Source organism: Hordeum vulgare, chromosome 1H (assembly GCF_904849725.1).
Source record: "Hordeum vulgare subsp. vulgare chromosome 1H, MorexV3_pseudomolecules_assembly, whole genome shotgun sequence".
In the NCBI taxonomy this organism is placed as follows: Eukaryota; Viridiplantae; Streptophyta; class Magnoliopsida; order Poales; family Poaceae; genus Hordeum; species Hordeum vulgare.
In genome coordinates this window covers 274857133-274883140 of record NC_058518.1, presented here as the reverse complement: position 1 = coordinate 274883140, position 26008 = coordinate 274857133, and positions in this window count along the sequence as shown.

The following is a 26008-nucleotide window of genomic DNA, read 5'->3' as shown; positions in this document are numbered from 1 at the left end:
CGAGTCCACGGTATTGGACAACCCGTCCAGACTTCACTAGGTGGTCAACCGTATCAGCGATAATAATGATGGAAGAACTCGTCTTGTACAGATATCCGATGATGTCAGGAATATGACACGTTAGCCATGGGATGACTATGAGATGAGTGGTCGGATGACCACATGAGTTGGATTGGATTTGGATCAGATTAAGATTGGTTCGTGAGAATATTCGGACTATAAATTACTTACTTAATTTGCTTTACCTTATCGTATTTACTTTAGTAGTCATCTTGTTGGATAATCCTATTATATCATGATATTTAATCTTGCTAGATAGGTAAGCTATGCCATGATGATTAATATTGCTCTAGCAATAAATGCGTGCTTGAATGCCATGGATTGCGTTGCTTAGTGTATATGTTAGTTTGGTTTGCTTACGAGTACATTCAAAAGTACTCAGCGGCTTTTAACATGGCCAGGTTTGCTGCCTCTTGAGCTTGCGTTGGTTTTCCCTTGAATAGGAAAGGGTGATGCATCACAGGAGCAGTAAGTATTTCCCTCGGTTTTTAGAACCAAGGTATCAATCCAGTAGGAGAATCAAGCCAAGTGTCCAGAGTACCTGCGCAAACACAAACGAGCTTCACCCAACGCTATAAAGGGGTTGTCAATCCCTTCAAGATTGATTGCAAAGTGAGATATGAAGGCGGAAAGTGCAACGAAATAAAAAGTGAAGGCTGAAAATATGATGTGAAGTTGACCCGTGGGCCATAGTGTTCACTAGAGGCTTCTCTCAAAATAGCAAATATTACGGTGGGTGAACAAATTACTGTCGAGCAATTGATAGAACCGCGCAAAGTCATGACGATATCTAAGGCAATGATCATACATATAGGCATCACGTCCGAGACAAGTAGACCGATACTTTCTGCATCTACTACTATTACTCCACACATCGATCGCTATGCAGCATGCATCTAGTGTATTGAGTTCATGACAAACAGAGTAACGCCTTAAGCAAGATGACATGATGTAGAGGGATAAACTCAAACCAATGATGTAAACCCCATCTTTTTACCCTTGATGGCAACAACGCGATGGGTGCCTCGCTGCCCCTTCTGTCACTAGGAGAGGTCATCGCACGGTATGAACCCAAAACCAAGCACTTCTCCCATTGCAAGAATCATTGATCAAGTTGGTCAAACAAAACCCACAACGCGAAGAGAATTACAAGGATATGAAATCATGCATATAAGAGATCAGAAGAAACTCAAATAAGATTCATAGATAATCTGATCATAAATCCACAATTCATTGGATCTCGACAAACACACCGCAAAAGAAGATTACATCAGATAGATCTCCATGAAGATCATGGAGAACTTTGTATTGAAGATCCAAGAGAGAAAAGAAGCCATTTAGCTACTAGCTATGGACCCGAAGGTCTATGGTGAACTACTCACGCATCATGGAGAGGTCATGGTGTTGATGAAGAAGCCCTCCGTATCCGAATCCCCCCTCCGACAGGGCACCAAAACGTGCCCCAGATGGGATCTTACAGAGACAGAAGCTTGCGGCGGCGGAAAAGTATTTTCGTGTATCTCCTCGGCAGTTTTGGATATTTCAGGAATTTATAGGCGGAAGCGGTAGGGTAGACGAGCCACAGGGGGCCCACAAGCCAGCTAGGTGCGGCCCCCCTGGCCGCGCCTAGGGGGCTTGTGGAGTCCCCTGGTGGCCTCTGCCTTGGTTCTCACGTCCCGTGCGTATCTTCTGTTCCGAAAAAAAATCTTTTCGGAAGTTTTATTCCGTTTGGACACCGTTTAAAATCCTCCTCTGAAAAGGGTCAAAAACACGGAAAAAACAGGAACTGGCACTTGGCACTGAGTTAATAAGTTAGTCCCAAAAAAGATATAAAAGGCATACAAAACATCGAAAGTTTGACAAGATAATAGCATGGAACCATCAAAAATTATAGATATGTTGGAGACGTATCAAGCATCCCCAAGCTTAACTCCTGCTCGTCCTCGAGTAGGGAAGTGATAAAGACTGAATTTTTGATGTGGAATGCTACCTAGCATAGTTGTCCTTTGTAACATTTTTCATGTGACATGGATGTTCAGATCCGTAAGATTCAAAAGAATAATTTGCTATTGACATGAAAACAATAATACTTCAAGCAAACTAGGAAGGTAATCATGAACTTTCAAAATAACAAGGCCTAGGAAAGTTATCCCTACAAAATCATATAGTCTGGCTATGCTCCATCATCCCCACACAAATAATTTGAATCATGCACAACCCCGGTATTGGCCAAGTAATTGTTATTGCACTCTTACTTTCTCAAACCTTTTTCAACTCTCACGCAATACATGAGCGTGAGCCATGGATATAGCACTAAGGTGGAATAGAGTGTGGTGGTGGTTGTGAGACAAAAAAAGGAGATGGCCACATTGACTCGGCGTATCAAAGGACTATGGAGATGCCCATTAATAGATATCAATGTAAATGAGTAGGGATTGCCATACAAAGGATGCACTAGAGCTATAATTATGTGAATGCTCAAAAGGAGAACTAGTGGGTGTGCATCCAACTTGCTTGCTGACGAAGACCTAGGGCAATTTTGAGGAAGCCCATCATTGGAATATACAAGCCAGGTTATATAATAAAGATTCCCACTAGTATATGGTGGTGACATAACGAGAAGCTCTCAATCATGAAGAACATGGTGCTATTATGAAGCGCAAGTGTGGAAAGAGATAGTAGCATTGTCCCTTCTCTCTTTTTCTCTCTTTTTTTATTATTTGTTTGGGCTCTTTGGCCTCTTTCCATATCTCTTTTTTTTTATTCTGGGCAACTTTGGCCTCTTTTTTTTATTTCCTCACATGGAACAATGCTCTAATAATGATGATCATCACACTTTTATTTACTCACAGCTCAAATCTTAGAACGATGATGACTCTATAGGAAATGCCTCCAGCAGTGTACCGGGATGTGCAACGATCTAGCTTGGCGTATGGCGTTGAAACAACTCGCTAGCTATCTTACTATCATGCAATGGCAATATGAGAGTGACGACACAAGTCATGAGACGGAACGGTGGGAGTTGCATGGCAATATATCTCGGAATGGCTATGAAAATGCCATAGTAGGTAGGTATGGTGGCTGTTTTGAGGAAGGCATATGGTGGGTTTGTGCACCGGCGAAAATTGCATGGTACTAGAGAGGCTAGCAATGGTGGAAGGTGAAAGTGCATCTATACCATGGACTCACATTAGTCATAAAGAACTCACATACTTATTGTGAAAGTTTTTATTAGTAATCAAAACAAAGTGCTAAACGCATACTCCTAGGGGAAGGGTTGGTAGGTGTAAACCATCACGCGATCCCGACCGCAACACAAAGGATGCCAATCAATAGGTCAATTATGCCGTGACTTCCTAACATAGCAGTTCACCATACGTGCATGTTACGGGAATCACTAACTTCAACACAAGTATTTCTAGATTCACAACACCCTACTAACATAACTCTTAATATTACCAAATCCACGTCTCAAAACTAATTGAGAGGAATCAAACTTCTCTTTCTACTCAATGCACATGAATATGGAAGTTTTATTGTATCCTATTTGGGTACCTATCACCTTTGGGACTACTTTCATAGCACAAGCCAACTACCAAGTTACGCACCGTCGTGCTCTAAAAAGATCTAAGTGAAGCACAAAGAGCAAAATGGTCTAGTTCGAAAGATATAAGTGAAGCACAACGAGTATTCTAGCAAATTCATGATGAGTGCATGTCTCTCTCAAAAGGTGTGCAGCAAGGATGATTGTGACACAACAAAAAGAAAAGACTCCTATGATACAACACGCTCCAAGCAAAACACATATCATGTGGTGAATAAAAATATAGCTCCAAGTAATGTTACCGATGGATTGAAGACGAAAGAGGGGATGCCTTCCCGGGGCATCCCCAAGCTTAGGCTTTTTGGTGTCCTTGAATTTGGCTTGGGATGCCTTGGGCCTCCCCAAGCTTGAGCTCTTTCCACTCTTTATCCCTTTGTCCATGAGAACATCACCCAAAACTTGAAAACTTGACAACACAAAACTTAAACAGAAACTCGTGATATCATTAGCACAAGAAAACAAACTACCACCTCTTCAAGTACTGTAGCAATCTTGATTTCATTTTATATTGGTGTTAGATTACTGTATTCTCACTTTTCCATGGCTAGTACCCCCTGATACTATCCATAGTTTCATCAAAACAAGCAACCAACACAACAAAAACAGACCAGTCTGTAGCAATATGTATACTTCGTATACTTCTGGTACCTCAACAATTCTGAAAAATTACGACAGCCTGGGAAAAAGGCATATAAACCAGCAGAAAAAAGAATCAACTCAAAATCTCTTTCTGAATAAAAGTGAAAACTAATTGCGTGAGCGAAAAGTTTCTATCTTGTTCCAGCAGGATCAAACAACCATCACCAAACTAATCATAAAGTTTTGCTTGGCTCAAACACAAAAAGAAACACAAAAAACACAATTATAACAGAATTATGATGGTGTGCACGCAAAAAAACAGAAAGAAAAAGATAAATTCATTGGGTTGCCTCCCAACAAGCGCTATTGTTTAACGCCCTTAGCTAGGCATAAGGTGATGGAATCACGTATCGTCGTCTTTGGTAGTCAAACCATAAGTAGCCCTCATCATGGATTCATAAGGAAATCTTATTTTCTTTCTAGGAAAATGCTCCATGCCTTTCTTTAAAGGAAATTGAAATCTAATATTCCCTTTCTTCATATCGATGATAGCACCAATTGTCCTTAGGAAAGGTCTACCAAGGATGATAGGGCATGTAGGATTGCAATCAATATCAAGCACAATGAAATCCACGGGTACATAGTTCCTATTTGCAATAATAAGAACATCATTGATCCTTCCCATGGGTTTCCTGACAGTAGAATCCGCAAGATGCAAATTAAGAGAACACTCCTCAATCTCATTAAAGCCTATAACATCACATAAAGACTTTGGAATCGCGGAAACACTAGCACCCAAATCACACAAAGCATTGCATTCATAGTTTTTGATTTTGATTTTGATAGTAGGTTCCCACTCATCATGAAGCTTTCTACGAATAGAAACTTCCAACTCAAGTTTCTCTTCAAGAGATTTTATCATAGCTTCGATGATATGATCGTAAATGCCTTGTTTTGGCTATAAGCGTGTGGAGAGTTTAGCATGGATTGCATCAAGGAAATGCATTCAATCAAGGAGCAACTATCATAATTGAATTCCTTGAAATCCAAAGTAGTAGTTTCATTACTACTCAAAGTTTTGATATCTTCTACTCCACTTGCAATGATTTTAGCATCAAGATAGGTGGACTCCGAATCATTGGGGCGTTTTCAACCAAAGTGGATTCATATCCAGCCCCATCATCATTAGGTTTGACACTAGAAAACAAAGATTCAATGGGAGTCACACCAGGCACTTTAAGATCTTCGTGATTCTTATCACGAGAACACGCCTTTTTAAGCCATTCATGTCTAACACGAATTTGGGCGGTTCTTTCTTTGCTCTCACTCATGGAAACACGCATAGATTTCAAAGTTTCTTCCATATTGATCTTGGGAGGAGCACATCAACTTCCAAAGCATCAATATCAATAGACATTCTATCAACGCTCGTAGCCAAATCATCAATTTTGAGTATTTTTTCCTCTATGGACGCATTGAAAATCTTTTGCGAGTTGATAAACTCTTTGATATTACTCTCTAGATCAGAGGGTAATTTACTGTAATTTCCATGAGTATTGTTGTAGGAGTTGCCAAAGTTATTAGAGGGGTTACTAGGAAAAGGCCCAGGAACATAGTTTCCTCTAAAAGCATTGTTGTTGCCAAAGTTATTCCTACCAACAAAGTTAACGTCCAAGTTTGCATTACTACTCTCAATCAAGGAAGACAAGGGCATGTCATTAGGATCTAAAGGAGCACTTATACTAGCAACCAAATTCATTAACTCATCCATCTTAGCACTAAATGAGTTAATTTCTTCTATAGCATGTACCTTCTTACTACTAGGTGACCTTTCAGTGTGCCACTGAGAGTATTTTGTCATGATATTGTCTAGGAGTTTTGTGGCTTCTCCTAATGTGATTTCCATGAACGTTCCACTTGAGGCAGAGTCCAAGATATTTCTATAAGCGAAATTCAAACCAGCGTAGAAGATTTGTATAATCATCCAAAGACTCAAGCCATGAGCGGGACAATTTCTAATGATCAATTTCATTCTCTCCCAAGATTGTGCAACATGTTCATGATCAAGTTGCTTAAAATTCATGATATCATTACGGAGAGAGATAATCTTAGCTGGCGGAAAATACTTGGATATATAAGCATCTTTGCACTTGTTCCAAGAATCAATACTATTTTTGGGCAAAGGCGAAAACCAAGTTTTTGCTCGATCTCGCAACGAGAATGGAAAAAGCTACAATTTAATCACATCATTATCCACATCTTTCTTCTTTTGCATATCGCAAATCTCAATGAAGGTATTAAGATGGGATGCCGCATCTTCACTAGGAAGGCCGGAGAATTGCTCTTTCATAACAAGATTCAGCAAAGCAGCATTGATTTCGTATGATTCCGCACTAGTGGGGGGAGCAATCGGAGTACTAATAAAATCATTATTATTAGTATTCGAGAAGTCACAAAGTTTGGTGTTTTCAGTCATGGTGACTTCAGCAAGCGAACAAGCACACAAGGGAACAAAAAGCAAGCGAGAGAAAAGGGCAAACGAAAAAGGCAAATATTTTTGTAATTTTTTGTTTTTCAGAAGTGGGGGAGAGGAAAACGAGAGGCAAAAGAGTAAATGCAAGAGATGAGTTTGTGACACTTACTTGGATGAGCTTCACCTAGAACTTGATCCTCACCGACAATGGCGCCAGATATCCTTCTGCTGCCTCTTGAGCTTGCGTTGGTTTTCCCTTGAAGAGGAAAGGGTGATGCAACATAGGAGCAGTAAGTATTTCCCTCAGTTTTGAGAACCAAGGTATCAATACAGTAGGAGAATGAAGCCAAGTGTCCAGAGTACGTGCGCAAACACAAACGATCTTGCACCCAACGCTATAAAGGGGTTGTCAATCCCTTCAAGATTGATTGCAAAGTGAGATCTGAAGGCGAAAAGTGCAACAAAGTAAAAAGTGAAGGCTGAAAATATGATGGGAAGTAGACCCGGGGGCCATAGTGTTCACTAGAGGCTTCTCTCAAAATATAAAATATTATGGTGGGTGAACAAATTACTGTCGAGCAATTGATAGAACCACGCAAAGTCATGACGATATCTAAGGCAATGATCATACATATAGGCATCACGTCCGAGACAAGTAGACCAATACTTTCTGCATCTACTACTATTACTCCACACGTCGACCGCTATCCAGCATGCATCTAGTGTACTGAGTTCATGACGAACAGAGTATTGCCTTAAGCAAGATGACATGATGTAGATGGATAAACTCAAACCAATGATGTAAACCCCATCTTTTTACCCTTGATGGCAACAACATGATGCGTTCCTCGCTGCCCTTTCTGTCACTGGGAGATGTCACCGCACGGTATGAACCCAAAACCAAGCACTTCTCCCATTGCAAGAATCATAGATCAAGTTGGCCAAAAAAAACCCACAAATCGAAGAGAATTACAAGGATATGAAATCATGCATATAAGAGATCATAAGAAACTCAAATAAGATTCATAGATAATCTGATCATAAATCCACAATTCATCGGATCTCGACAAACACACTGCAAAAGAAGATTACATCGGATAGATCTCCATGAAGATCATGGATAACTTTGTATTGAAGATCCAAGAGAGAGAAGAAGCCATCTAGCTACTAGCTATGGACCCGATGGTCTATGGTGAACTACTCACGCATCATCGGAGAGGTCATGGTGTTGATGAAGAAGCCCTCCGTATCCGAATCCCCCCTCCGGCAGGGCACGAGAACGTGCCCCAAATGGGATCTTGCAGAGACAGAAGCTTGCGGCGGCGGAAAAGTATTTTCGTGGATCTCCTCGACCGTTTTGGGTTTTTCAGGAATTTAGAGGCGGAAGAGGGCAGACGAGCCACACGGGGCCCACAAGCGTGCTAGGCGCGAGCCCCCCTGGCCGTGCCTAGGGGGCTTGTGGAGTCCCGTGGTGGCCTCTGACTTGGTTCTCACGTCCCGTGCGTATCTTCTATTCCGGAAAAAATCCTTTTCGGAAGTTTTATTCCGTTTGGACGCCGTTTAAAATCCTCCTGTGAAAAGGGTCAAAAACACGGAAATAGGAAGTAGCACTTGGCACTGAGTTAATAAGTTAGTCCCAAAAAAGATATAAAAGTCATACAAAACATCCAAAGTTTGAGAAGATAATAACATGGAACCATAAAAAAATTATAGATACGTTGGAGACGTATTGTCACATCCCTAACCCTTAAGCAAGATAGCATTGTGCTCATGTCTTCTTTGCATTTGCATCTAAGAAGTTTCAACAAAAACAACAAAGTGGCAAAGGAAAAACTCAAAACCCTAGCCACCATTTCAATTAAAGGAAATCTCAAACTAGTTCAAAATCAATGAACCCAAAATGGCCTCAAGAAATGTCCAAACTTTCTGATAAATCATGAAAGTAAATGAGCATTGGAGAAAACTATTTTCTTGACACTTTAAGCTTTTTAAATTGATGCAAAAAGCCACTGGTTTCAAATTTAAAATTTGAAATCAGAAACTATAATTTTCCAAAAATGTTGAAACCTTGGAAATGGTTGGGGATATTATAACAAATATTTCAGGAGGTCTAAAATAGTTTCTACTTTTTGTTTTGGAGCTGAATTAATTAGCAAAACAATAATTAGCAAAACAGAAAAAACAAAAACAGCAGAAAAAGGAAAAGAGTTACCTGTCGCCTAAGCCTGGCCCAGCCCATCTCCCTCGCTCGTCCCCTCCCTCGCGCCAGTAGGCAGTAGGAGGTGGCCGCCGCCCCCTCCGGCGCGGCCACGCACCTGCGTGCCTGCCTGGCCGCCGCCTCGCGCTGGCAACGACGGGGATAAGCTCCCTAGAGCCTCCCCTATCCATTCCCGGCCTCGGTTCTCTTCCTCCTCCCGGATCTCCTTCTCCTTCATGCTGCCGCCATTAGAGCCGAGCTCGAGCTCGAGCTGCCCGGCCCCTGGCCATAGGTTTCCCTCCCAGAGCATGCCATTAGCTCCGCCTCGTCGCCCTGGTCATCTCTGCAGAAGCCGAAGCTTCCTCGAGCCCTGCAACGCCTGCAACACCGTCGTCTTCCACCTCCGGCCGCCGGACCTCTCCCGTCGATTCGCTTCCTCCGGCGCATCCCCGAGCCCCTCTTCAGCGCCATCGGAACCGCCATGAGCTCGTCGTCGTTTCCCCTCTCGCCCCACGCTCTCCCGTGCATCGTAGCCTAGTTCCCCACCAAGGCCGAGAGCTTCTCGCCGCCGGCCATGTCGCTGCCGTCGCTGTGATGACTGATCCACGCGCCCGAGCTAGGATTCGAGCTCCTGGAGCCTCCAGGAGCGTGCCGAGCCCTCCAGCTGCCCTCCCCGTGCCCTAGAACCGCCCCTCATAGAAGGCCGACCTTCGGCCGCCGCTCCGGCTCCTCGCCGACGCCTCTTCCGGCGATCCTAGCCTCCCCAGATGGTCCTGCCAGATCGGCCACTTCGCGAGCATGCTGTAGGTGCAAACCGCGTGCGTTTTGGTGCTGTGCAGCGCCGTCTAGGTCGCCTCCGGCGAGCCCTCCGCCGCGGGCCTGGTCGCCGGCGACCACCCTCCGGTGGGGGTCGACATGGCAAGCTAACCCAGCAGCTTAGGGACCTAATCACTCGCTGACAAGTGGGCCCAAGGCCAAGTCAAACCTCGGTTAGGGCTGGTCAGCGCGGGATTAGTCCCAGAGAGGCTGACCAGTGGGCCCCCCCTGTCAGGTTTGACCTGAACAGGTCGGCTGACCTGCTCACGTCAGCCTGAGGCAATAAATAGAATTTTGAGTATAAAACTAATTCAGGAAATTGCTAAAATTTGTAAAAATCATAGAAATTAATCTGTAACTCCAATGAAAATAATTTATATATGAAAAAGTATCAGAAAAATTCAAGGATTCTGATTATGCTATTTACAACCATGTTTAAAATAATTACAGAACCCTAAATTGTGGAATAAGGAATAATTCAATTCTTTTAATCACTTTATAAATGGAATTTGCAAAAATATTCAAATTTCATTATATATGCAATGATCACACACTGTCTAATTACCAATCAGTACCATAACATGACATTTCATGCATGTTAACATCAAGTTGATCTGAGCATCAGGTCGAATCAATTAAACCGGTATCCGAGAATACCCCGTTTGAATTGCTATTCGAATGTGATTCAAATCAACTCTAAACCTATTACATGTTGAAAATAATAACTTATCACCTTGCATTCTCATGCCATGCTCGTGCATCATTTTGAGTGCATATGATTGTTATTGAATGTTGCCATTCATTTCGGTAGGCTTCGCACCCCCGGATTCCACCGAATATCCGTCTGACGGATATCGTTCCTCCTCTGAGCAACAAGGCAAGCAACCCTTTTGATCATCCCGATAATTCCCATGTTCTTGCTCCTGCACTTAATTATTGCATTAGGATCAAATGCTACAACTTCTTTTGCCACGATAGTTGAACCCACTTCCTTTGCATGACCTAACCTTGTCACAGTAAATAGCCGAACCTTGCAACCTAGCATACCTGGTAGTTGCTTGAGCTATGATGTGCCTTATCCTGCTATGCATGCTATGCTTAGAGTTGTGTATGGTCTGTCATCTGGGAGATGAACAGAAATGTGGAATGTGTTCGGTGAGCAAAGGTTGTGTGTTGAACTTGATTTGGTAAAGGTACCGGTGAAAGGCTGTGTAGGAGTACATGGCGGGTTGTTTCATTGGAACCGTCCTTAGGAACTGAGTTCCGTGTATGTAATCCTAGGCTCGTGTTTCCGATTGGTAGCTTATAGGACTACGGGTCGAGAGATATTGAGTTTCTTTTATTCCTAGGAAGCAGGAAGTAAGTTTGGTGACCAGAGAGTTGAACTTGATAGTTGAGTGGTTACGCTATTCCATTTCGGGTTGTCTCAAATTTGTTTTGAGCATTTACAGCCGTTATGCTGCCCAAATTTTGCATTCAGAGCTCTAATGCTTTTGCATTACTCTCTATTTACAGATGCCTGGCCGTCCTTCTCGTCAGGTGGTACGTCTGACCAGGTGCATTGATGTACCGGGTCATACGCCATGCTGGTCAGGGTGATGTCGGTGTGCGGTTACCGCTGGTACCCCGAGTACACAGTGGAGGAACAGTACCGGGACTTCAACCAGAGCCAGTACATCTGCACTGCTAGGGTATTCCCAGACTACCCTGGAGCGGAGAAGCCAATCCATTGGTCCTATGGGTTGGGGGTCACCGTTGACATGGCAGTACATGATGCTGCCTATTCAATGCTGACTATTATGAGAGCGAGACATGCACTGCTGCAGAATTCAGAGTTCTGCTATGTTCCGGCCTCTCAGTCTGGTGAAGAGGGATACCTCAGTGGAGTCTATTTTGATTCTTCTATGGAGGATCCACTTCTGCAGACCACTGTTGAGATGCTAGAGAACAGAGACAAGGATGCTCGTGCTCTCCGCATGGAGCTTTATGCTACTCGGGCCCGTCTGTGGACAACTTTGACGCAGCTGGCACCGGTAGTCCAGACAGGGTATGGAGAGATGGAGATGCTGAACCCTGTTAGGACCCATCTTCCGGCTCACGTTGACTGGCCAGCTATAGGAGGAGTCACACCTCTTCGGGGACCCCTCTTACCACCAGTCAGGGGACCAAGGCCACATCCGTGTCCTTATGGATCCCAGGGATCTCAGGCTAGAGTGTTTCCTGATCCGCAGGTTGAGCTTCCAGGTCATGGAGGTAATCTCTATGAGATGTTCTATGCGGATGCCTGAGCTGTGAGCGGAAGGATAGTATGGTAGTAATGTGAAATGAATTCCGGAGGCCTAGATAAATAATGTATAGGAAGCTTGTAAGCCTCTGATGAGTAGTTCCACCATTTCAGTAGTTTGCTCTTCGGGTAAGTTTGTACTGAACTATGTAAGGGTGTGTATGAACCATGGTGTATATATAGCAGTTGCTTGTTACCATGTTGTTCGGATATTCATTTCTGCATTCCGTGTGTTCAGTACATTCTTAATCCATAGCTAGTATTGATATGATATTGGTCTAAGCTATGAGTTGGTTTGTCAGGATGGTGTTCACCAGGTTGAACCGTGCCCCTGCTCATGAGCAAGGTGAGGGTAGTCAAGCGTCGCAGGAAGACCTGCCTCACCCACCTTCTCTGGTAGAAGTGATGCTTGAGGCAGAAAGAAACAAAAGGGAGACCAACCGACTGCTAGAGCGTATTGAGCAGAATACGGCTCGACAGCCTAGGAATGCTGCAGTGTCCCTCAATGACTTTGTGAAGCTGAATCCTCCAAAGTTTCATCATTCCGTCGATCCCCTCGACGCTGATGACTGGCTGTGCAGCATCTCACGCAAGATTCGCTCGGCGAATGTGTCTGAGGCTGACAAGGTGACCTTTGCGGCGTATTTTCTGGAGGGACCCGCCAATCTGTGGTGGGAGAATTTTGAAGCTATGCGTCTCGCTGAACCAGTGGCCACATGGGCAGACTTTAGTGCAGCTTTTCGTCTGCACCATATTCCAGAGGGCCTGATGGACAGAAAGAGAGAGGAGTTCTGTGCCTTCACTCAGGGCAAGTTGTCTGTGGATGCCTATAGCCGCGAGTTCGGTAACCTCGCCCGCTATGCAGCAGAGGAGGTGTCTACTGACGCCAAGAAGCAAGCAAGGTTTCGTAAGGGTCTGAGCCCTGAGCTCCGTCGTGATCTACGCCTCCATGAGTGTGCAAGTTTTCAAGCCCTAGTCAACAAAGCGATCAGTGCCGAGACTGGTCATACTGACTTCGAAGCCACAAGGAAGCATTCCCGTGAATTTGGCTCGTCTTCTGGTTCCGCGTTTCCAAAACGCAGGGTGTGGGTTCCAAACAGTTCTCTGCCGCCAAGATACACTCCGAGGCCATCCTACGTGGCGCCTCAGATGAATCAGGCAAACCCTCCAGCAAAAGCTTATGGTGGTCCAGCTAGCAATGCTGCACCACGTGCCAACCAGGTGATATGCTACAAGTGTGGAGAACCAGGGCACTATTCCCGTGAGTGTCCTCAGAATGTGGGTGCCAAGCAACCCGGAAAGTCCGTCGGGCAGGCCAAGTCAGGCAAAGCATACTATGTGAAGCCAACTCCTGCACGTGGCCGTGTGAACTATGTGTCAGCAGAAGAAGCTGCAGAGGATCCCGACGTCATGGTGGGTACGCTTCTTGTGAATCATCACCCAGCGTCCGTTCTCTTTGACACTGGGTCTTCTCATTCCTTCATTTCAGAAAGTTATGCACAGTTGCATAACATGTCATTTTGTGATATGCCAATCCCATTGGTTGTCCAAACCCCTGGTAGTAAATGGCAAACCTCTAGGATAACCTATGACAATGAAATTCTAGTAGACAGGCTAGTTTTTTTAGCCTCATTGATAGCATTGAAATCTTCGGATATTAATATCATCTTGGGCATGGACTGGATGTCAGCTCACTATGCCAAGATTGATACTCACTCTAGAAATGTCCAGCTTACCCATCCCTCGGGTGAGATAGTAAATGTCTCTACTCGAGTTGCCAAATGCCAACTCTATTCCCTAAATGCCAACCCTCTTCCGGAACTTGAAGACATTCCGGTAGTCCGTGACTTCCCGGATGTTTTTCCAAAGGAACTGCCAGGAATTCCACCTGACAGAGATGTAGAGTTTGTGATAGATCTTGTTCCGGGAACTGTCCCAATAGCCAGAAGACCATATAAGATGGCACCCCTAGAGCTAGCCGAACTTAAGAAGCAATTAGATGAGGCCTTGAACAAGGGTTTCATTCGTCCTAGCTCTTCTCCTTGGGCTTGTCCCGTCCTCTTTGTCAAGAAGAAAGACGGAACGGACCGGACGGTTGTAGATTACCGACCAGTTAACCTGGTCACCATAAAGAACAAGTATCCGCTCCCCAGGATCAACGATCTGTACGATCAGCTCGCTGGATCCTCGGTCTTCTCCAAAATGGATTTGAGGTTGGGATACCATCAAATCAAGATTAAGAACGGGGACATTCCAAAAACGGCTTTTGTTACTCGTTATGGCCAATATGAGTACACCGTTATGTCCTTCGGTTTAACCAATGCCCCAGCCACTTTATCTCGGCTGATGAACTCAATCTTTATGGAGTATTTGGATAAATTCGTCGTAGTATACCTCGATGATATTCTCATCTACTCAAAGAATGAACAAGAACATGCCGAGCATCTAAGGCTGGTATTGATGAAACTTCGAGAGCATCGCCTTTATGCCAAATTTTTAAAATGTGAATTCTGGTTACCAGAAGTGACCTATCTAGGCCACGTAATCTCTGGTAAGGGTATTGCTGTTAATCCCGAGAGAGTTCAAGCTGTCCTTGATTGGACTCAACCTGAATCGGTTAAGCAAGTTAGGAGTTTTCTTGGTCTAGCGTGCTATTGTCGCCGCTTCATCGAGAATTTCTCCAAGGTTGCAAAGCCTCTAACTGAACTCCTCAAGAAGGATAAAAGGTTCGAGTGGACACCACAGTGTGAGCATAGTTTTCACGAACTGAAAAGACGCCTGACTTCCGCACCTGTGTTGCTACCACCAGATTTTTCTAAGGACTTTGTTATCTATTGCGACGCCTCGCGACAAGGATTAGGTTGCATTCTCATGCAAGATCATCATGTGATCGCATACGCATCTCGACAGTTGCGTCCACATGAGGATAATTATCCCACACATGACCTTGAGCTTGCAGCTGTGGTCCATGCACTAAAAACCTAGCGACATTACCTTTTGGGTAATTACTGCGAAATATTCACTGATCACCAAAGTCTGAAATATATCTTCACCCAGCCGGATTTGAATCTCAGGCAAAGACGGTGGGTTGAGTTGATCTTGGATTACGACTTAGGGATAACTTACACCCCGGGGAAGGCCAATGTTATGGCCGATGCACTAAGTCGTAAATCCTATTGTAACAATTTGATGCTACAACAAGGTCAACCACATCTCCATGAGGACTTTCGGAAGTTGAATCTTCATATTGTTCCTCAAGGATTCCTTTCTACCCTGGTGGCGAAGCCTACTCTTAAGGATCAAATTATAACTGGCCAAAAGCGTGACAAGGGTATATCACGGATCAAGGAGAATGTTTTTAGCGGAAACGCTAAAGAATTTTCCATGAATGATCAAGGTGTTGTGTTCTTCCAGAATCGTTTAGTGGTTCCTAAGAACCCACATCTAAGGCAGTTAATCCTTAAGGAGGCTCATGATTCTCCTCTCACCATTCATCCCGGTAGTACTAAGATGTATCAGGACCTACGCCAAAGGTTCTGGTGGACTAGGATGAAGAGAGAAATTGCTGAGTTCGTTGCTAACTGCGACGTTTGTCGCCGAGTTAAGGCAGAACATCAAAGGCCTGCTGGCACCCTTCAACCTTTAGCTATTCCTGAATGGAAATGGGATAAAGTTAGCATGGATTTCATTACCGGATTTCCCAAGACCAAGAAAGGAAATAATGCTATCTTTGTGGTCATTGACCGTCTTTCCAAAGTGGCTCATTTTCTTCCCGTTCGTGAGAGTATAACAGCTATCCAGCTAGCAGAGTTATATATCTCTCGAATAGTGTCTCTTCATGGTGTTCCCCTGGAAATTAACTTGGACCGTGGAAGTATCTTTACTTCTCGCTTCTGGGAAAGTTTTCAGAATGCCATGGGGACTCACTTATCTTTTAGCACTGCTTTCCATCCTCAATCAAGTGGTCAAGTAGAAAGAGTGAATCAAATCCTAGAAGATATGCTCCGAGCCTGTGTTATTGCGTTCGGTATGAATTGGGAGAAGTGCCTTCCATTCGCCGAATTCGCTTATAACAATAGTTATCAATCAAGCTTGGGCAAAGCCCCTTTTGAAGTTCTCTATGGACGAAGATGTCGAACCCCTCTTAATTGGTCAGAAACCGGAGAGAGGCAACTCTTTGGCCCGGACATGATCCAGGATGCAGAAGACCAGGTTCGCATTATTCGTGAAAAGTTGAAAACAGCCCAGTCTCGTCAAAAGAGCCAATATGATCGTCATCATAAGGCTGTGACCTTTGAAGTTGACGAGAAGGCTTACCTTCGGGTTACACCTTTGAAGGGTACCCATCGTTTCGGTATCAAGGGCAAGTTGGCTCCTCGTTACATTGGACCTTTTCGCATTCTTTCCAAACGAGGAGAAGTTGCCTACCAGTTGGAACTTCCTCCGCATCTTTCCAAGGTTCATGATGTTTTCCACGTCTCGCAACTCAGGCGTTGCTTTTCGGATCCTATCCGTGAAGTGGACCACGAAACGCTTGATCTACAAGATAACCTTTCATACCGAGAATACCCCGTGCGTATTCTTGATCAAGCTGAGCGTACCACTCGACGTCGAAACCTCAAGTTTCTTAAAGTTCAATGGTCAAATCATTCTTAAAGGGAGGCAACTTGGGAAAGAGAGGATCGTCTCCGACTTGAATATCCTGCGTTATTCCCGACGACTTCTAAATCTCGGGACAAGATTCTTTTGAGTGGGGGTGAGTTGTCACATCCCTAACCCTTAAGCAAGATAGCATTGTGCTCATGTCTTCTTTGCATTTGCATCTAAGAAGTTTCAACAAAAACAACAAAGTGGCAAAGGAAAAACTCAAAACCCTAGCCACCATTTCAATTAAAGGAAATCTCAAACTAGTTCAAAATCAATGAACCCAAAATGGCCTCAAGAAATGTCCAAAATTTCTGATAAATCATGAAAGTAAATGAGCATTGGAGAAAACTATTTTCTTGACACTTTAAGCTTTTTAAATTGATGCAAAAAGCCACTGGTTTCAAATTTAAAATTTGAAATCAGAAACTATAATTTTCCAAAAATGTTGAAAACCTTGGAAATGGTTGGGGATATTATAACAAATATTTCAGGAGGTCTAAAATAGTTTCTACTTTTTGTTTTGGAGCTGAATTAATTAGCAAAACAATAATTAGCAAAACAGAAAAAACAAAAACAGAAGAAAAAGGAAAAGAGTTACCTGTCGCCTAAGCCTGGCCCGGCCCATCTCCCTCGCTCGTCCCCTCCCTCGCGCCAGTAGGCAGCAGGAGGTGGCCGCCGCCCCCTCCGGCGCGGCCACGCACCTGTGTGCCTCCCTGGCCGCCGCCTCGCGCTGGCGACGACGGGGATAAGCTCCCCAGAGCCTCCCCTATCCATTCCCCGCCTCGGTTCTCTTCCTCCTCTCGGATCTCCTTCTCCTCCATGTTGCCGCCATTAGAGCCGAGCTCGAGCTCGAGCTGCCCGTGCCCCTGGCCATAGGCTTCCCTCCCAGAGCACGCCATTAGCTCCGCCTCGTCGCCCTGGTCATCTCTGCAGAAGCCGAAGCTTCCTCGAGCCCTGCAACGCCTGCAACGCCGTCGTCTTCCACCTCCGGCCACCAGACCTCTCCCGTCGATTCGCTTCCTCCGGCGCATCCCCGAGCCCCTCTTCAGCGCCATCGGAACTGCCGTGAGCTCGTCGTCGTTTCCCCTCTCGCCCCACGCTCTCCCGTGCATCGTAGCCTAGTTCCCCACCAAGGCCGAGAGCTTCTCGCCGCCGGCCATGTCGCTGCCGTCGCTGTGATGACTGATCCACGCGCCTGAGCTAGGATTCGAGCTCCTGGAGCCTCCAGGAGCGTGCCGAGCCCTCCAGCGGCCCTCCCCGTGCCTTAGAACCGCCCCTCATAGAAGGCCGACCTTCGGCTGCCGCTCCGGCTCCTCGCCGACGCCTCTTCCGGCGACCCTAGCCTCCCCAGATGGTCCTGCCAAATCGGCCACTTCGCGAGCATGCTGTAGCTGCAAACCGAGTGCATTTTGGTGCTGTGCAGCGCCATCTAGGTTGCCTCCGGCGAGCCCTCCGTCGCGGGCCTGGTCGCCGGCGACCACCCTCCGGTGGGGGTCGACGTGGTAAGCTAACCCAGCAGCTTAGGGACCTAATCACTCGCTGACAAGTGGGCCCAAGGCCAAGTCAAACCTCGGTTAGGGCTGGTCAGCGCGGGATTAGTCCCAGAGAGGCTGACCAGTGGGCCCCCCCTGTCAGGTTTGACCTGAACAGGTCGGGTGACCTGCTGACGTCAGCCTGAGGCAATAAATAGAATTTCGAGTATAAAACTAATTCAGGAAATTGCTAAAATTTGTAAAAATCATAGAAATTAATCTGTAACTCCAATGAAAATAATTTATATATTAAAAAGTATCAGAAAAATTCAAGGATTCTGATGATGCTATTTACAACCATGTTTAAAATAATTACAGAACCCTAAATTGTGGAATAAGGAATTATTCAATTCTTTTAATCACTTTATAAATGGAATTTGCAAAAATATTCAAATTTCATTATATATGCAATGATCACACACTGTCTAATTACCAATCAGTACCATAACATGACATTTCATGCATGTTAACATCAAGTTGATCTGAGCATCAGGTCGAATCAATTAAACCGGTAACCGAGAATACCCCGTTTGAATTGCTATTCGAATGTGATTCAAATCAACTCTAAACCTATTAGATGTTGAAAATAATAACTTATCACCTTGCATTCTCATGCCATGCTCGTGCATCATTTTGAGTGCATATGATTGTTATTGAATGTTGCCATTCATTTCGGTAGGCTCCGCACCACCGGATTCCACCGAATATCCGTCTGACGGATATCGTTCCTCCTCTGAGCAACAAGGCAATCAACCCTTTTGATCATCCCGATAATTCCCATGTTCTTGCTCCTGCACTTAATTATTGCATTAGGATCAAATGCTACAACTTCTTTTGCCACGATAGTTGAACCCACTTCCTTTGCATGACCTAACCTTGTCACAGTAAATAGCCGAACCTTGCAACCTAGCATACCTGGTAGTTGCTTGAGCTATGATGTGCCTTATCCTGCTATGCATGCTATGCTTAGAGTTGTGTATGGTCTGTCATCTGGGAGATGAACAGAAATGTGGAATGTGTTCGGTGAGCAAAGGTTGTGTGTTGAACTTGATTTGGTAAAGGTACCGGTGAAAGGCTGTGTAGGAGTACATGGCGGGTTGTTTCATTGGAACCGTCCTTAGGAACTGAGTTCCGTGTATGTAATCCAAGACTAGATACTACCACATGTTGGGCCCTGAAATATGACCCCGCTCGGCCTATTAATCGCGTAGTACTCGGTCCAGGAGTTGCAAGTAGTTTCTGGTGTTTATAGTAATGCTGGAGGCCGTGCATGGTGTTGACCTGAGAGGTGGGCCGTGATGCGGTAGGCAGTGGCACGGTGTACCAAGTGGCACCCGGATGGTGGGCTTGGGAACCCTGCGTACATCGTTTGAGGCCGTGGCGGAAACCCCGGCCGGACTTCCGTGCGGGTTACTCTCAGATAGGCGATAAACCTCGACTAGGTACTGGTGTGGTTAACGGTCGTGGCCGACTCCCTCGCTGGGCTTCCTCTTGAAGGTTGCCGAGGTGCATGACGTGCACATAGCAATAAGTGGCGAGAGCGTGTGTGACGAAGTACACCCCTGCAGGGTTATGATCTATTCGAATAGCCGCGTCCGCGGATATGGACTACTTGGAGACATATGTTGTTCATAGATAACTTCAATGGTTACTCATAAAATTGCCAAGATAAGCGTGAGTGTCGTGGACGGCATTTCCGTACGGTAACGGAATGATTCCACGATAGTGTATTGTTGTGGTGTTAGTGGACTCGTGTGCGAGAAATCAAGTTGTCAAAATTATTTAAAAATGCAAGTTGTCTAGCCACGAGTCAAATGCTGGCTTTCCGCCTGAAACCCCACAATACCTTTTGATACCTTGCATGAGTAGTTAGTCATCCTAAAGTCTTGCTGAGTACCTTCGTACTCATGTTTGCTTAATAAATGTTGCAGAGGTTGCTAATGACCCTAATGGAGGGTTCTTCGTAGACATCGACGATGACGAGTAGCTGGTGTCCCAGCTATGATCTGGCCCTACGTCGACTCTGTAGTATAGTCAGGCCACGTGCCTTGTAGATGCCCTGTCTGTACCCAGACAGTTTATAACTCTTCCGCTGGCTTGTAATTGTATGACTGCTATTATGGGTCGTGAGACCCTTAATGTGTAATATTATGTGTGTGGCTCTTCCGAGCCTCTTAAATAAAGGTTGTATGTTTATAGTTATGTTGTGATGCCATCGATGTATCTATACATATCGGTATGCCATGCGTACGTGTGTCATACTTGATATGTATGGGGTTCGATTACTTAGTCGTGAACTTTAGTAGCACTCCTTACAAGGAAATGCCCCTTTGTGATCCAACGAGCCTTGGTAGTTCGCTACTGCTCCGGACACATTGGTTCACCGGCATGTGTCCTTCTTAGCTGCTGTGTCTGTCCTCTTTGGGGAAATGTCACGCGACGTAATGGAGTCATTGTAGCTTGCTACGACTCGTCTACGTTCGCATATGACCGACACCTGCTTTGTTGGGTCATGTATGCCTGTCCTTGTGCGGTACTGCCACTTTGGTTTATGACTAGACATGTCAATCCGGGTTCTTTGACATTGGATTGCTAGCGACACCTTCGCATACGTGAGTCAAAAGACGCAAACGGTCCCGGCTAAGGTAAGATTGTTATTGAATGTTGCATTCATTTCGGTAGGCTCCGCACCCCCGGATTCCACCGACTATCCGTCTGACGGATATCGTTCCTCCTCTGAGCAACAAGGCAAGCAACCCTTTTGATCATCCCGATAATTCCCATGTTCTTGCTTCTGCACTTAATTATTGCATTAGGATCAAATTCTACAACTGCTTTTGCCACGATAGTTTTACCCACTTCCTTTGCATGACCTAACCTTGTCACAGTAAATAGCCGAACCTTGCAACCTAGCATACCTGGTAGTTGCTTGAGCTATGATGTGCCTTATCCTGCTATGCATGCTATGCTTAGAGTTGTGTATGGTCTATCATCTCGGAGATGAACAGAAATGTGGAATGTGTTCGGTGAGCAAAAGTTGTGTGTTGAACTTCATTTGGTAAAGGTACCGGTGAAAGGCTGTGTAGGAGTACATGGCGGGTTGTTTCATTGGAACCGTCCTTAGGAACTGAGTTCCGTGTATGTAATCCAAGACTAGATACTACCACATGCTGGGCCCTGAAATATGACCCCGCTCGGCCTATTAATCGCGTAGTACTCGGTCCAGGAGTTGCAAATAGTTTCTGGTGTTTATAGTAATGCTGGAGGCCGTGCATGGTGCTGACCTGAGAGGTGGGCCGTGATGCGGTAGGCAGTGGCACGGTGTACCAAGTGGCACCCAGATGGTGGGCTTGGGAACCCTGCGCACATCGTTTGAGGCCGTGGCGGAAACCCCGGCCGGACTTCCGTGCGGGTTACTCTCAGATAGGCGATAAACCTGGACTAGGTACTGGTGTGGTTAACGGTCGTGGCCGACTCCCTCGCTGGGCTTCCGCTTGAAGGTTGCCGAGGTGCATGACGTGCACATAGCGATAAGTGGCGAGAGCGTGTGTGACGAAGTACACCCCTGCAGGGTTATGATCTATTCGAATAGCCGCGTCCGCGGATATGGACTACTTGGAGACATATGTTGTTCATAGATAACTTCAATGGTTACTCATAAAATTGCCAAGATAAGCGTGAGTGTCGTGGACGGCATTTCCGTACGGTAACGGAATGATTCCACGATAGTGTATTGTTGTGGTGTTAGTGGACTCGTGTGCGAGAAATCAAGTTGTCAAAATTATTTAAAAATGCAAGTTGTCTAGCCACGAGTCAAATGCTGGCTTTCCGCCTGAAACCCCACAATACCTTTTGATACCTTGCATGAGTAGTTAGTCATCCTAAAGTCTTGCTGAGTACCTTCGTACTCATGTTTGCTTAATAAATGTTGTAGAGGTTGCTAATGACCCTAATGGAGGGTTCTTCGTAGACATCGACGACGACGAGTAGCTGGTGTCCCAGCTACGATCTGGCCCTACGTCGGCTCTGTAGTATAGTCAGGCCACGTGCCTTCTAGATGCCCTGTCTGTACCCAGACAGTTTATAACTCTTCCGCTGGCTTGTAATTGTATGACTGCTATTATGGGTCGTGAGACTCTTAATGTGTAATATTATGTGTGTGGCTCTTCCGAGCCTCTTAAATAAAGGTTGTATGTTTATGGTTATGTTGTGATGCCATCGATGTATCTATACATATCGGTATGCCATGCGTACGTGTGTCGTACTTGATATGTATGGGGTTCGATTACTTAGTCGTGAACTTTAGTAGCACTCCTTACAAGGAAATGCCCCTTTGTGATCCAACGAGCCTTGGTAGTTCGCTACTGCTCCGGACACATTGCTTGACCGGCATGTGTCCTTCTTAGTTGTTGTGTCTGTCCTCTTTGGGGAAGTATCACGCGACGTAATGGAGTCCTTGTAGCTTGCTATGACTCGTCTACGTTCGCTGATGACCGACACCTGCTTTGTTGGGTCATGTATGCCTGTCCTTGTGCGGTACTGCCACTTTGGTTTATGACTAGACATGTCGATCCGGGTTCTTTGACATTGGATTGCTAGCGACACCTTCGCATACGTGAGTCAAAAGACGCAAACGGTCCCGGCTAAGGTAAGGCTGCAACCGTGGAGTTAACCGTGCGTGAGACCACAAAGGGATGCGATGTGTTACATGCTGGATTCCTATGGCTTAGGATGGGGGTCCCGACAGCATTGGTATCAGAGCCTGACTGACTGTAGGATTACTAAGCCAAACTGGTCGAAGTTGAGTCTAGAATTGCTTTAGTTATATATAAGGGAATTGTTTGTGGAAGGGAACGTAAGACTCTTGTTCTCTTCTCAAGTTATTCTATTCTGGTCATCCTCGTCTCTTCTGCGGGAATTAAGGACTAGGTTACTCATCTTCTCCTAGACTCGTGTTTCCGATTGGTAGCTTATAGGACTACGGGTCGAGAGATATTGAGTTTCTTTTATTCCTAGGAAGCAGGAAGTAAGTTTGGTGACCAGAGAGTTGAACTTGATAGTTGAGTGGTTATGCTATTCCATTTTGGGTTGTCTCAAATTTGTTTTGAGCATTTACAGCCGTTATGCTGCCCAAATTTTGCATTCAGAGCTCTAATGCTTTTGCATTACTCTCTATTTACAGATGCCTGGCCGTCCTTCTCGTCAGGTGGTACGTCTGACCAGGTGCATTGATGTACCGGGTCATACGCCATGCTGGTCAGGGTGATGTCGGTGTGCGGTTACCGCTGGTACCCCGAGTACACAGTGGAGGAACAGTACCGGGACTTCAACCAGAGCCAGTACATCTGCACTGCTAGGGTATTCCCAGACTACCCTGGAGCGGAGAAGCCAATCCATTGGTCCCATGGGTTGGGGGTCACCGTTGACATGGCAGTACAGGATGCTGCCTATTCAATGCTGACTATTATGAGAGCGAGACATGCACTGCTGCAGAATTGAGAGTTCTGCTATGTTCCGGCCTCTCAGTCTGGTGAAGAGGGATACCTCAGTGGAGTCTATTTTGATTCTTCTATGGAGGATCCACTTCTGCAGACCACTGTTGAGATGCTAGAGAATAGAGACAAGGATGCTCGTGCTCTCCGCATGGAGCTTTATGCTACCCGTGCCCGTCTGTGGACAACTTTGACGCAGCTGGCACCGGTAGTCCAGACAGGGTATGGAGAGATGGAGATGCTGAACCCTGTTAGGACCCATCTTCCGGCTCACGTTGACTGGCCAGCTATAGGAGGAGTCACACCTCTTCGGGGACCCCTCTTACCACCAGTCAGGGGACCAAGGCCACATCCGTGTCCTTATGGATCCCAGGGATCTCAGGCTAGAGTGTTTCCTGATCCGCAGGTTGAGCTTCCAGGTCATGGAGGTAATCTCTATGAGATGTTCTATGCGGATGCCTGAGCTGTGAGCGGAAGGATAGTATGGTAGTAATGTGAAATAAATTCCGGAGGCCTAGATAAATAATGTATAGGAAGCTTGTAAGCCTCTGATCAGTAGTTCCACCATTTCAGTAGTTTGCTCTTCGGGTAAGTTTGTACTGAACTATGTAAGGGTGTGTATGAACCATGGTGTATATATAGCAGTTGCTTGTTACCATGTTGTTCGGATATTCATTTCCGCATTCCGTGTGTTCAGTACATTCTTAATCCATAGCTAGTATTGATATGATATTGGTCTAAGCTATGAGTTGGTTTGTCAGGATGGTGTTCACCAGGTTGAACCGTGCCCCTGCTCATGAGCAAGGTGAGGGTAGTCAAGCGTCGCAGGAAGACCTGCCTCACCCACCTTCTCTGGTAGAAGTGATGCTTGAGGCAGAAAGAAACAAAAGGGAGACCAACCAACTGCTAGAGCGTATTGAGCAGAATACGGCTCGACAGCCTAGGAATGCTGCAGTGTCCCTCAATGACTTTGTGAAGCTGAATCCTCCAAAGTTTCATCATTCCGTCGATCCCCTCGACGCTGATGACTGGCTGTGCAGCATCTCACGCAAGATTTGCTCGGCGAATGTGTCTGAGGCCGACAAGGTGACCTTTGCGGCGTATTTTCTGGAGGGACCCGCCAATCTTTGGTGGGAGAATTTTGAAGCTATGCGTCCCGCTGAACCAGTGGCCACATGGGCAGACTTCACTGCAGCTTTTCGTCTGCACCATATTCCAGAGGGCCTGATGGACAGGAAGAGAGAGGAGTTCTGTGCCTTCACTCAGGGCAAGTTGTCTGTGGATGCCTATAGCCGCGAGTTCGGTAACCTCGCCTGCTATGCAACAGAGGAGGTGTCTACTGACGCCAAGAAGCAACAAAGGTTTCGTAAGGGTCTGAGCCCTGAGCTCCGTCGTGATCTGCGCCTCCATGAGTGTGCAAGTTTTCAAGCCCTAGTCAACAAAGCGATCAGTGCCGAGACTGGTCATACTGACTTCAAAGCCACAAGGAAGCATTCCCGTGAATTTGGCTCGTCTTCTGGTTCCGCGTTTCCAAAACGCAGGCTGTGGGTTCCAAACAGTTCTCTGCCGCCAAGATACACTCCGAGGCCAACCTACGTGGCGCCTCAGATGAATCAGGCCAACCCTCCACAAAAAGCTTATGGTGGTCCAGCTAGCAATGCTGCACCACGTGCCAACCAGGTGGTATGCTACAAGTGTGGAGAACCAGGGCACTATTCCCGTGAGTGTCCTCAGAATGTGGGTGCCAAGCAACCCGGGAATACCGTCGGGCAGGCCAAGTCGGGCAAAACATACTATGTGAAGCCAACTCCTGCACGTGGCCGTGTGAACTATGTGTCAGCAGAAGAAGCTGCAGAGGATCCCGACGTCATGCTGGGTACGCTTCTTGTGAATCATCACCCAGCGTCCGTTCTCTTTGACACTGGGTCTTCTCATTCCTTCATTTCAGAAAGTTATGCACAGTTGCATAACCTGGCATTTTGTGATATGCCAATCCCATTGGTTGTCCAAACCCCTGGTAGTAAATGGCAAACCTCTAGGATAACCTATGACAATGAAATTCTAGTAGACAGGCTAGTTTTTCTAGCCTCATTGATAGCATTGAAATCTTCGGATATTAATATCATCTTGGGCATGGACTGGATGTCAGCTCACTATGCCAAGATTGATACTCACTCTAGAAATGTCCAGCTTACCCATCCCTCGGGTGAGATAGTAAATGTCTCTACTCGAGTTGCCAAATGCCAACTCTATTCCCTAAATGCCAACCCTCTTCCGAAACTTGAAGACATTCCGGTAGTCCGTGACTTCCCGGATGTTTTTCC